Here is a 13,080-nt window from a genome sequence, read left to right on the forward strand (position 1 = left end):
CCTGCCCAAGGTCACACGCAAGGCAGAGGCAGATCTGGCATTTGAACCTGGGCCTTTCCCTGTGCAGGGCACCACTCTCGGGAAGGCCCTGGGTGGCACGGGGACCAGCTCTATGTGCCAGGGTCACCACAGCTCCACATTGAGAAGTGCCCAAAGATAGTTCTATTCAGCTAGTGTTTACTGAGTACCCACTCGGTACAGTTCAGTGCTAGGCACTGGGAAGTGAGTCTGCTATGATTCTGTCCTTCTTCATGGAGCTCTTGGCCTGATCTTGGGAGACAGGCATGGTCTTCCTATAGAGATGGCATCTAACTTGGGGCTTAGAGGACAAAGGGAAGTAGCCAGTCAAAGGTTTGGATGGACCCAGAGAACGGGAAAAGCATTCTAAGCAGAAGGAACAGCATGTGTGAAGACTAAGAGGCAAAGCGGACACTTTGGTGGGCCTGAGCAGGCTAGATCGTGGCATGTGAGGCAGGGAGTGGTAGGGGCTACTGGAGGCATGAGCTGGACCCATGACAAGACACCTGAGGTGGATAATGGGGCATTACAACATCCTCCCCACCCTTCCCCCAGCAATGCAGTTTGGAGGATTGACCTCAGCTCAAGGGGATGGAGTTGCCATCCTATTTCATTACCAGTGAGTGACTGGCTCAGGGAAGGGCATGTGAACCAGCTCTGGCCAACGGACAAGAGGTGAGAGGAAGCCTGCCTACTTCTAGACTTCATGTTATGTGAGCCAGTACATTTCTTTATGGCTTAAGCCAGCACTAGTTTTATATTTTGTTACTCACAGCAGAAAGCACATATCGGTGTAGACCACCATAGGACTTCAGACTTCATCCCAAGAGTAATGGGGAGCCACTGAAGAATTTTAACAGGAAACTATTTTCTTCTTAAAAATACCACTCAGGTTGCAAAGTCAAGAAGGAGGGAGGAGTGAAATCAGAGACCCCAGCTGGGAGAGGCAGGCTGCTTGGGGAGACAACAAGCTTCCCATCCGGGCAGTGAGTGAGCAGGCGCTGGACTGCCATCTGTCAAGGTCAAGAGCTGGGCATGATGATACCTCTTAGTTCTTGTCTGTTGATAAGATTCCATAGGGCTGCAGATGGCCTCCCTCCTTCCTGCTTCCCTGGGAATTACAAGATCCTTTTCCTGAGTGAAATTCTCAGAATTAGGAGCAGCCGAGAAGCCCGAGGGACTCCTAACCAGCACCCCCGTCCCCCTCCTCTGCTTTATTTCCCTCCATGGCACTCATCACCTTCGCATATTAGGCATACTTCACTTATTTACCTTTATCGTCTGTTTCTCCCTCAGACCTGTGCAGCCCAGTCTGGTGGCCACTGGCCACATGTGGCTGTTTGATCACTGAGGTGCAGAGAGTGTGAACTGAGATTTGCTGTCAGTATAAAATACACACCAGATGTTGAAGACTTGTATGAAAAAAAGAATTTAACATATCTCATTCATTTAAAAATATTGATTACATGTTCAAATGATAATATTAAGGATACATTTGCTTAAATAAATGGTATTGTTGAAATTAATTTCACCTGTTTAATTTTACTTTTCTTAAATGCAGCTACTAAAAATTTTACCTTGCTCCTGTGACTCACATTATTTTTCTACTAGACAGTGTTGCACTGTACCAAGGATTGGCAAACTATGGCCCGTGGGCCAAATTCAGCCAGCAGCCTGCTTTTGTGCAGCCCATGAACCAAGAATGTTACATTCTTAAAGGACTGTCAGAAAGCAAAGACAAATAAGCAACAGAGGTTGTATGTGGCCCACAAAGCATAAAATATTTATTTCTAACTGTTTACAGAAAATGTTTACACTAGACTATAGGACTGACAAAGGCAGAAACTTTTGTCTGCTTTGTTCTTCCCTGTGTCCCCAAAGCCTACCACCATAGGAGCACTGCCTGGCATACAGCTGGTGTTCAATATGCATTCGATGACTGAATGAATGACTGAATGAATGAGTATGTTGGCAAAACTTACATAGCTGTCTTTTGTTCCTACTCTGGATGCTGCCCCTCAGCTGGCCTGGCTGCCCTTGAGAGCAGAGATGTGCTTTTTCCCACATATCCCACTACTCAGCTAAACAGGGGGCCCCTGGGTTGGGGGTGGGGGCAGGAACAACGCATGTGGAGCAGTGTGCTGCTTCCTCCCACCCTTGTAGAGGTCAAAGCTACCACTGTCCATTCCTGCTGCCAAGAGCCTTGAGGGTGGAAGAGGTGGATGGAATTCACCCACCTCTTAAATCAAAGAAATTCCGATTCCTCTATGAAACAGGTTCTTGACAGAGAGATGGAATCAGCCTTGGCCTGGGGAGGCTGGGGTTTAGATTATTTATTCTTCAGGGTCCAGTTCTTCTCCAAGGAGTCTGTCAGTGGAAGGCAAGGTGACCCAGAGCCCACAGAGCCAGGCCAAGGATGCACGAGGTTCTACTTGCCTCGTGCAGGATGCTGTGGCTTCGACAGATTAAAACCGGGATTTGGCCATCATGTTTCCATGCTTTTTTTAAAAAAGTGGGTTTGGGGGGTTTGTTTTTGGCTCCTTTGTACTTAGCTTTTACATCCCTTGCAATGAAATTGCTCCTGACCATCTCGGCCCACCAAGCATGCGCAGTAAGAAAGGGGAAAGGATGTTGGTAGCTCTCCTTGTCCACAAACAACCCAGAGAGAAAAAAGAAAGAGTTGTGCAGCCCTTGCTGGGGCAGCAGGGATAATGATGTGACAGCCCAAAGAGATGCTCAAACCGTCCCTCAGGGAGGGTGGGCTTGCTCACGTGAGAGGCAGCACAGTTTCATGGAAAGTACAGGCTTTGAAATCAGACCCACTTCCTAGTGGGGATCACTTCATCTTCCTGAACCTCTGTTTCCCACTCTGTAGAATGACTGATGGTAAAGGTCGCTGTGAGGAGCAGAGCAGTGGTTGAGCAGAGTGCCTGGCACACAGAAGGCCCTCAATAAGCAGCAGTTGTAACTGATCATCTTCATTTAGGAGACAATTCCCTCACCAGGAGCCAGAGAAGGGGGAAGCCTAGACAGCTCCTACCTGTGTGGTGTGGCCGAGAAGTCCCCGGCCTGGAGAGGCCCCAGGGCAGCCCATCTTGGAGCCAGAGGGAGATGAGGAGGTCACTAAGTACCACTGTGAGAGCCACTCTCCAGTCTGAGAGCCTCCCTCCTCCTTCCCTCTCTCCCACCCACAGCCTTTGTCCAGGCCCAGAGCTCCTGCCATGTGGCAGCTAGAGATTGCCAGCTTCCTGATTTCCGTCCCTCTCTCCTTCCTTCATTTGTTATTTGTTACACGGACTGTAATTAAGAAGGAAAAATCTGTAAAATTTTAAGTGATTCTGAAGGCACCCAGCAGGGACTGGGGAGGGGGTGGGGAAGGCATTGGAGGGAGGCTGAGCCCTTCCTGCTTCTCGAAGGCTCTTTGGAGAAAGGGTGTCAGAGGGTGCAGCTGGAGCCACCCTCTCATTGCCTCTTCTGGAAACCCAACTGAGGGAAGCACCTACTGTGTGCCAGGCCCTGTGTGAGACAGACCTGGACTAGGCCTCACACAAGAGGATGGTAGCCTGGTGGAGGAACAGACACCTAAATAGACAACTACACTGCAGATGATGGCAGGGAGCTGGGCCCCAGTCCGGACCTCGGCTCTCTTCTTGACTTGCTAAGGAAGAGGCCCTCCAGGGCAATTTCTCATGGGGAAAGTTGGGCTTCTTTTAAATTTGTCCAAAATGTAATTTCCTTTATGGGTGATTCCTTTAGGTGGCCCCAAAGAGGAGACCACCCAACCCAGCCGGGGAAGGGGGGGGGGGATGGTCAGGGAAGCCTTCCTGGCAGAGGTAACATTGACACCGGACTTTGAAGGCTGATCAGGAGTTTAGCAGTCTGGCACAGGGCTAGGGAGAGAGCGCAGTGGAATTTTTACTTATAGGGAATAGCATGCGTGAAGGCTGGAGATAGATTGGTGCCCAGTGTGGAATGCTGGCTTCCTATGGGAATCTTGGCCTATCGGTGATGGAGGCCATCTGAGGGGGCATTCATGCCCCAATTCACAAGTGAGGGCCCTGAAGCTCCACGATGTGAAGACCTTGCCCAAGTTCCCCAGACTGCAGGCTGAGTCTGGAGGGCAGGCACCGACCTCTGCTTGCCTCTGATATCAGTGTTAATGACTCTAATTCACTTTAGTCCATTAACGAGTCTTTATTGAGCAGAAGCAGGCGCCAGGAGTGCATGCGTGTGAGCTGCTGTGTGAGCCCTTCAGGGCCCTGCCCCCAGAGAAGGCGGCCATCTGAGCCTCCCTGGACAGACATCTGGGCTGCCAGGATATCTCTTCCTGCTCCTATCACCATCCCTGGGCTGCAGTGCGCCCAGACGTCCCTCCAGGCTGGTGAAGCCTTCATTCAGGGAGTAGATGGCAGACAAAGAGGTAGGCTGTCACCGTAGTCGTTTGTGACCTAGCCTCAGCCTGGTCCCTCTTGGAGTCCAACCTAGGCCTAGAGGATATGGTGGGGGGATGTGTGGCAGGACTGGCCCAGCTGATGTAAATGTTTCTTCCCACCTGGCAGAAGGATGCAGAAGCAGCCACAGCAGCAGCCAGAGGAAGAAGGGAGTCATCCTGGCACCCAGAAGGAGCTCCCTGGCCAGCTGCCCCGCTTCAGCTCCCAGTATGGGCTGGCATAAGGTGGGGCTGTTGGTGGGCTCCCTGAAAGAGGCCTAGGAACGTGGGCTGACAGGGAGGGTCCTAGAGCAAAGGAGGACCCTAGCCAGAATGTACTATCTCAGCTCAGCCTGTAATAGGAATGGATCATGCATATGCATGAGACCTCATGACTATGCATGTTAGGAGGAAGTCTAAATTCTCCAAGGGGCTGGCTCAGCTAGGGTTGGGACAAGGCAGGGGTCTTTGGACCCACCATCCCCATGGCCCTAGGACCCTGGCTTATATGGCTGACAGCTGTTGGAGCAGCTGGAGCAGGAACCCCAGTTCCTGTCTTGGTTCTACTCCTGTCTCTCCCTGTGACGTGGAGCAAATCACTGCCCTGCCTTAAGTCTCAGCTATCCCATCTGCACAGTGGGGATAAGTCTCAGTTAAAATGCCTCCAGGGATTGCGCTGAAGGTCACGTCCTGGCAATCACCATCATCTGGATTGGATTCCCCTGGAAATTTAAGAAGGATCTTTAAGAGTCAGAGATTGCCCAAGACTCTCAGTCAAGGTTCCAGAGAAGCAGTGCTGCATATTAACTCTTTTCACAGACTCGAAAACTGTGGCCCAGAAAGGTAGAGAGACTTGACCAAGGTTACACTAGTGAACTCTAAGCCCTGTGGCCTGGTCCGTGCCCTGGTGAACTTTAGGACCCTGCGCATGGCTGCTCCCCGCCACCTAGGCACCTATGCTGGTTCCTGTTACCTCCCCAGGGCTTTCTGAGCCATTTGTTTTTATGTCTGTATGTTGGGTGGCCTGTGAGCAGGGCTGGTGTCCGTCTGTGAGTATAAAACTGACAAGAGGCTCTGGCGGAGTGTGGAAACTGTCAGTAGAGCAGCCGCCTGTGAAATTAACATGATATCGAAAGCGTCAATGTTTATTTACTGGAAATATCTGGACAGGATGCAAAGCAGCCCCGCAGCTGCTGCCTCGAGGGTAAGGGTGAGGGTCACCTCTGCCTGGCCCTCCTTGCCAGCTACTAGGCCCTGCTAGCAGAATCGGCTGACCCCCTGATTGAGACTCCCACTCTCTTTTTGACTTGCTGAGGAACAAGCTCTCATGGAGAAAGTGAGGCTTCATTTGAGTTTATCCGAAAGTAATCTCCCTCCTGTCCCAGAGTTCCAGTGATGGTGTGTCCTGGATCTGGTGAATGAGGGTGGGTCCTTGTTTTCCACAGCAGTCCTCCCCCAGCCCCAGCTGACTGGGCCAGGTTGAGGTCACCTGACTAAAACATGGCCAATCACAGTGTGTCTTATGGGAATTTGAAGTCAGGGCACAGAGATTAGGTTAGCTGCAGGGAACTGAGATTGGAGGTTGTGCTGGCTCCTGGCAGGGGCTACCATCTTGGGGTGGTCAAGCTCAGCTAAGTGCACATTGATGAGGGAGGGAAAAGCTTGTTTGGCAGAGATGAGGAGGAGAATGTAGCAGACATGTACAGGGGAGCAGAGATGAGAGACCTCCTGGCTCCTGGTAGAGACAGACACAGATAGGTGTGGGATAGGGAAGCCTGGCGGTTCATTGTGCAACTGTGTTTCTTCAAATTTCTCTGTAACCTTATATTCAAAGGGCACTTTTGGAAGAAAGGGCAGAAATCCATTGAAACTGGCCCTAAGAGATGGATCCTAGGACTAAGTGACAAGAAACAGACCCTCAGATAGTGTGGAATTACCGGGGAAGGAGTGAAGGGGGTGTCAGCGGCCCATGACATGTGGTAGCAAACCTAATTGTGCTGTGCCTTTAGTTGTTGGGACCCACTGACCTAGGGCCCACTAAGAGCCAGGCTCAGGGGATCACAGAGGAGAGTAGAATCAGGGACATTCCCTATCGCTTGCCTCTGCCTCTTTCTGCATCCTCTGTGAATCGGAGACGTGGCTCTTGGGAGCTCCCAGGCTCACCTTTCCCAGCCTCAACTCCATAGGAAAACCAATATTGACTGGTATTCTCTGGTTCCAAGCTCAAACATTCCTAGGGAAGGATTGTGATTAGCTGCACTTGGGACAGGTACCAATTTCTTGTCCACTCACATCAGCGAGGAGATGTGGGTTGGGTATAGATTGGCCCAGCTTGGGTTGAGTGCCCTCCCCTGGACTGGGCCATGTCCATGTGGTGGGTTCCATAAGAAGACAGCAGTTCCTAGCCACACCACGTGGCTGGGGCCCTGGGCACCTCACACAAAGCAGACAGAGCAATTGACATGCAGTCTGTTCTTTGAGCACAGAGATCTGGGGGCATCAGGTCTGCTGCCATCTACTACTTCTCTCCAGAGGGGATAGGTCGGCATCTACTGATGACAATTGTGTGATGCTGGGCTGAAAACTTTTTTCTCCTTCCTCCTTTGCTACATGCAAGTTTTCATTGCACTTGAGCTGATCCCCCCTCCACCCCATGATTGCATGTCAGGTGCATGGACAGCAGATAGCATCATTTAGCCCGGTGTCCCTAACTTGACTGATGACAAGAATCAGCAGAGCACCTCCCCAGGCATTTGGATTCAGTGGGGCTGGACCAGGCCTGGGGATCAAGATTCTGACATTTTCTTATCTGGGGGGTGACCTGGGAATCACTGATTTAAGCCACAGAAGGTGAACCTCTCATCTGTAAAATGAGACCTCTAAAATGAGACCAAACTAGAGGCATGAATGACACCTGCAGTGTGGACTCAGCCCCAGGCAGTCTTTCAAGTGGTGGTCTGCACCTTGGCTGCGCATTAGAATTGCCTGGGAAACTCTTGAGAATCTTAGTACCCAGGTAGCTCCCCAGATCAATGAAATCAAGATCTCTAGGAATGAGAGTTAAATAGCAGTTTTCTTTAAACGTCCCCTGGTGATTTCAATGTGTAGCCAGAGTTAACAACCACTGGTTGAGGGAAAGCCAGCATTTCACTCCACTCACACTCCTACTTACAGACCCCACCCTGCCCATAGCCTAGAATAGGTGACCTCCCCTATCTTCTGGCCCTGCCTCAGCTGACTGGACCAGGGGTGGACGCCTCACATAATCCCGGCCCATCATAATTTCTCTTAGGAACTTAGAATTGAACAGGGAGGCTGAGTGAGGTGCAGTGGAGAGCTGCGCTCAGTCAGACACCCCCCTCCCCCCGCCCCGAATGGGCAGCAGAAGAAGCCTCTCCCTCTGCAGAGAGGGACAGGTGACCTGAGCCACTGTGCAGCCAGAAGCTGAGCCAAGAGGAGACAGAGGAAGCTTTCTAACCACCTCCTCACAGAAACCCCCTTGTTAGAGAACATCTTTAAATGGGTTCGTTGCAGTCAAATAGTTTTGGATACAGACAGCACTGAAAGCTAAAACTTACCCCAGCCCAAGAGCCCCACCCCCTGCAGCCTCCACTGATCTACCCTGCAGGGCCCAGGGAAGGGAAGCAGCTGGTACTTATTGGGCACATCCCACAAGCCAGGTACTTTCCACAGGCATTGTCTTCAAACTTCCCAACAACTCTGCAAGGTGGAAATGATTATCACCATTTCAAGGAGAAGTGCAGGATTGTGCCCCAGGCTGCCTGGCTGATCAGTGTTGAGCAGAGACAGAAACCCGGGTGTGCCAAATCACTTCCAATGCATCTCACCAGAAGCCAATTACGCAAAGCAGGGCAGAGTGGAGGTCCTGCTGCGATCAGGGGTTGGGGGGGCTGCTTCTAGTCCTTCCCCCAGAGTGGGCACAGAGCATGAGAGGAGAGGGGCTGACCATTTGAAAACAACCCCACTGGGGCCTAGGCCCTGAGAGAGATGCTGCGGGAGAGCCAAGGCCCAGGGAGGTACATGGGACATGCTGGGAAGCTGGGAGCTATGATTACTCTCATCGTCATTGTCGCTGTTGTCACACAGGCTACAGAGTGCCTTGTGAACCACAGATCCCGCTCCTACCCCATCCTGTGTGATTCCTCGTAACAACAGGTGCTTGTGGCTCTGACCACAAGTTTTACATGTGTGTTATTTGAGTGATTGGCTGGTTGGAGTCTGTCTCCCCCACCAGTCTCTAAGCTTCCGGAGGGCGGGGAATTTCCTATTCTTGTTTCTCATACCATCCCTGGTGACTTAGCCTGGTGCCTGGTGAGAGGAGGTGCTCAGTGAATATGTGGGAATGAGAAAGGGAGGGAGTACTCAAGAGCAAGAATTATGGCTCCATTTTATAGATGGGGAAAGTAAAACCCAGGGAGGGAAAACAAGTGGCCAGGGTCAGACAGGGAGCAATGGCTAAGCTGGGCGAGGACCTGACCATGAGCAGGGAGGGAGGCCCAAGAAGGCAAAGCAGAAGTGAGATTTCAGGATGGCTGTAGGTGTAAGTAGTCCTGGACAAATGTGTAACTATAGCTTGAGTGTGGGATGAAAAAGCAGCAAGAAGACCCTGAGTGAAGGCTCTTCCTGAGACTGAGAACTCTCTCTCTGGTGGGGAAACACCACCCCTTCTGGTTGGAGCAGGGGGAATGAACAGTGGCAGCTCTCTCCAAGGCTGAGAACCACAGGTCTGACCCAGAGTGAGCAGTGAGTGGGCCACGAGCTGGAGAAAGTGAAAAGCCTCCAGAACCTCACTACAGGACCGGTTAGAAACCATGCTTGCTTGCTTTAAATGTTCCTAAACAGAGAGGGAGAGAGAGACAGAGAGAGAGAGAGACAGAGGAAGGGAGAGAGATGGGCTTGTCCACCCAATAGGGTAAAAAACAATTATGGTCGGTTGTCACCATGGGCTCTTAATTTCTACCCTGATGGGACAAGCCTCCTTCTTGGACAGGGCACCTCGTATTGGAATGGGTCTGGCTGTGTGTCAGGGACAAACCCTCCATTGCTCACCACCTGTGAGTCTCCTGATCCAGGGCCCCATGCTTGTTCTGCACGTTCTGAATGAAGGCTGGGGCTGGAAGCTGTGTGGAGAAGGCAGCATTATATATAATTGAGAGTCCATAAGAATAATAATAGTGGAAGCAAACATTGATTGGTCACTTGCTCCTTGCCAGACACTATTCGAAGTGCTTTGCAGGCATGATCTAATTTAATCCTCACAAGTTACATGGGCAACCTGCCCAAAGGCACACAGCTGGTTTGTGGCAGAGCCAAGATTTAGACCCAGGTCGTCTGGCTCCAGATCCCATGCTTTTAACTTCCTACACTTGGCCCCTTTGACCAGCCTTCCCCTCTTGGTATGCTTTGTGTTTCAATATGATTCAAATATTCAAGGTATGGTTTTGCCTAGTCCCAGTGTTGGCAGGCCCTAGACCAGGGGATTGATTCAGAATGAGGGGTGGCGGTGAGGAAAGGACTATTTGGGGAAGTGACCTATATACCATGGGTTGCAGGTTGCCAAAAAAAGCAGTGAGCATGTGTGTGTGAGTGTGTATTGTGGGTGAGGGGTAGGGGGCATCCCAAGCAGAAGGAAGAATATTTGGGGAGGTCTGGAGAGGGAGGAACTTGGTTTCAGGGAAAGGAGGCCAATGCAAGCTCTTCAGAACCCTCTAGAGAGAGGAGACCAGACTGGGCCATAAAGGCTCCCCAGGGGTCTTTGAGCCAGGTCCCTTCACAAACCTCTTGGGGGTGGGCCCCACAAGGCACTTCTGGCCTGGATGCTCACCTGCCACGCCTACCCAGGGGGAGCAGCCTCTCTGGGATTGCTTTCAGGCTCAATATCTGGGTGCTTTGGGGGAACACTTACCATTCCTGCTCTCAGCCTAGCCCTGCCTTCTAACTCTGCCTGTAAGGACGAGGGCCAGGTCACAAGAGTCCAGAATCGGGGAGAGAGTGAAAAGGAGGTTCCCGTGGCCACGCCCCTCCCGGCCCCTCCCAGCCCTTAGCAGGGTAGCTCCGCTGGTCGCCTAGGAGACAGCGCCTGGCGCGCTCTCATTGGCCGGCCTTGGCTCCGGGCTGCTGTCTACACGTGCGTGCGCGGGCTCACGTGGGTGTGCAGGGTGCTGGAGCTCTGAGCACCGGGCTGGTCTGGGCGAGCTGTGATCACAGGAAGGAGGGAAGCCACGGGATGGGAGGTGGGGCGTGGACCCTTGGGAGGAACCAGATGTTTGGAGCTTGGTTGGGGGTTGCTCAGCCAGGGTGCACCTTGAAGCATGCATATCCGTAACTCTGTGAGCTGCAGGAGGGGGCGTTCTGTGGATCTGTGCTTTAGTGTGAATGCACAGGTGAGAGGATCCAGAGTGGCATACCAGTGTGAACAGCTATTATCCGTACCAAAGTGTACACTGAGGGTGTCTGCTTGCATAGGTGAAAAGGTTTGTGTGTGGACACATAAATTGCTGCCTGTCTCTGTGGGGGAATGGGTGAGGCTGTATAAATGTGAGCTCTTCCATGCGCACATGTGTGCCCACTGAAGTGTGTAGGTGCACTTGCATGTGTGTGTAGCAGAGGTGTGCATGCTCATGCGTGCATGCTCTGCCTCTGCTCCCACACTTCTTTCCTCCACAGACTCTGAGATGCGTCACTCATGCTCAAGTGTCCACCATAGCTCCTCATTGCCTGATGGTTCCCTACAGATCACCTGCCTCCACTTCCCCAGCTCCTCATACTCCAGTCCACCCTCCCTCCCACAGGAGCACGGAGAGCCAACAGGAGGGAGGATTCTGTCCCTGGTGCAGGGGAGGCTTCAAGGGCAGGCATGAAGCATTCAAAGCAGATTTTCCTCAACCTGAGCCAGGGGGGTTGGAGCTGAGGGCTTGAGAACTCTTTGAAAGCTGGTACCTGTCTTTGCTCTCCCCTGTCTGCTCCCTCTAGGAATGGTAAGCTTCCCTGAGCCCCCACTGCCAGTGGGACACTGAACACAGCTATGAGGTGCTTGCCAGGTGTTATTCCCTCATCTACCTCCCCCACCCCATCCTCCCCTTCCTACAAGTGTGTTTGGGAAACTTTCTTTCGTGAGGGAGGGCTGGGGGCCGGCTGGAGGGCCCAGCTGGGACCTGGGAACCCATCACGAGTGGCCCTGGCCTCTCAAGCTCTTTGCCTCCCTGCAGAACAATCTTCCCACTAGCCCACACCTTCATCAGTCCCTTCTGCCTCTGGGCAACTGCAGGGGCCCATCAACCTTGCGATGTCCCTGTCCCTTCCAGCTGCCCTGTAGGACAAAGGAAACAGCTGTTCTCCTGGCTCTTGGCCAGCCAGGGGCCAGCCAGGGGGCAGGCAGTCCTGCTTGGCACATCTGGCTGCAGGATCTTCCACCAGTCCTACTTCCGTGCTGGTGGCTCTGCCTGGACTCAGCGTGGGGCAGAGGATATTGTCCTATTTCTCATGGGCCATCCTGCCTAGCCGAACTCTGGGGCCCGTTCAATCCAACCCTACCTGTGCAGAGAGGAGAAGTGGGGCAGAGGGGCAGGGACTCACCCCAAGTGGCAGAAGATTGACAGACTACCTGAGGTGGACACAGGAAGCCTCCAGGAAGGTGACCTCCAGGGTGTGTGTGGGGGGAGGGGGATGCTCTGATGGCTGGGCCTCAGGGGGCTTTGGCTGTCTTGGCTCCAGACCAAGAGGCTCCTGAGGACGCTTGGAGGGAATGGGTAAGAGGTGATCTGAGGTGGCCAGGGCTGGGGCAGGCCAGTGGGCCCCTCGGGCCTCCGTTCCAGGTGACTGCATGGTCGGTGGTGAGCATGGCGAGGGGGATTTATGGGCCCAGGCGCATGGCTGGGCAGTAAATGTCGTTGTGCTAGAGAGGCTGTAACTCTGCTTCAGTTTAATAACGGTGTGGGGGCAGGGAAGTGAGGCAGGGGACACCGCTGAGTTCTGGGGTGAACCCTGAAGCTGGGCGGGAATGAGGAGACCCAGTTGGCATAGCCCACCATCAGACCCTTGGGAGGGTGGGCCCAGAAGTGCACAAGGACTGGTGCAAGGTCACAAAACAGAGTGTCTCCCACTCCCAGTACTGGGCACTGGACAGAGCCCCGGAGATAGACGATTGAAAAGCCTCACTCCGACCTTGCTCTGGTGCTGCCAAGGGGCAGCCACACACGCCTTCCCACCCAGGCCTGCTCCCTGTGCCCTTGGCGTGTCCTCAAAGAGGCTCTGAGGCTGACAGGCAACAGAGGGGACCAGGGTTTACTGTGCCTGTGTTTCTCTTTATGATGCCATATTTTTTAACGAGCTATGTAAATGTCTGCTAGCAGGAGAGCAAAGTCAGGGCCTCCAGCTCCCCCTGCCCTCTGGGGCTGGGTGCTCCCTGGGGCCAGCCTGACCGTGTGTTTCCCATGGAAAGGCTTCCTGGATGCCACGGCAGTTGCCTCACTGTCGCCACCCCTCAGTTCAGCTGAATCAGAGCTGGTGCTACTACTGACTCACTCATTTTGTGACCTTGGACCTGTCACTTCTGCTCTCTGAATCTCAGTTTTCTCATCTGCACAATGGGAGCACACACTGGGTATTGTGTG

This window comes from Camelus bactrianus, chromosome 27 (assembly GCF_048773025.1).
Source record: "Camelus bactrianus isolate YW-2024 breed Bactrian camel chromosome 27, ASM4877302v1, whole genome shotgun sequence".
Lineage (NCBI taxonomy): Eukaryota > Metazoa > Chordata > Mammalia > Artiodactyla > Camelidae > Camelus > Camelus bactrianus.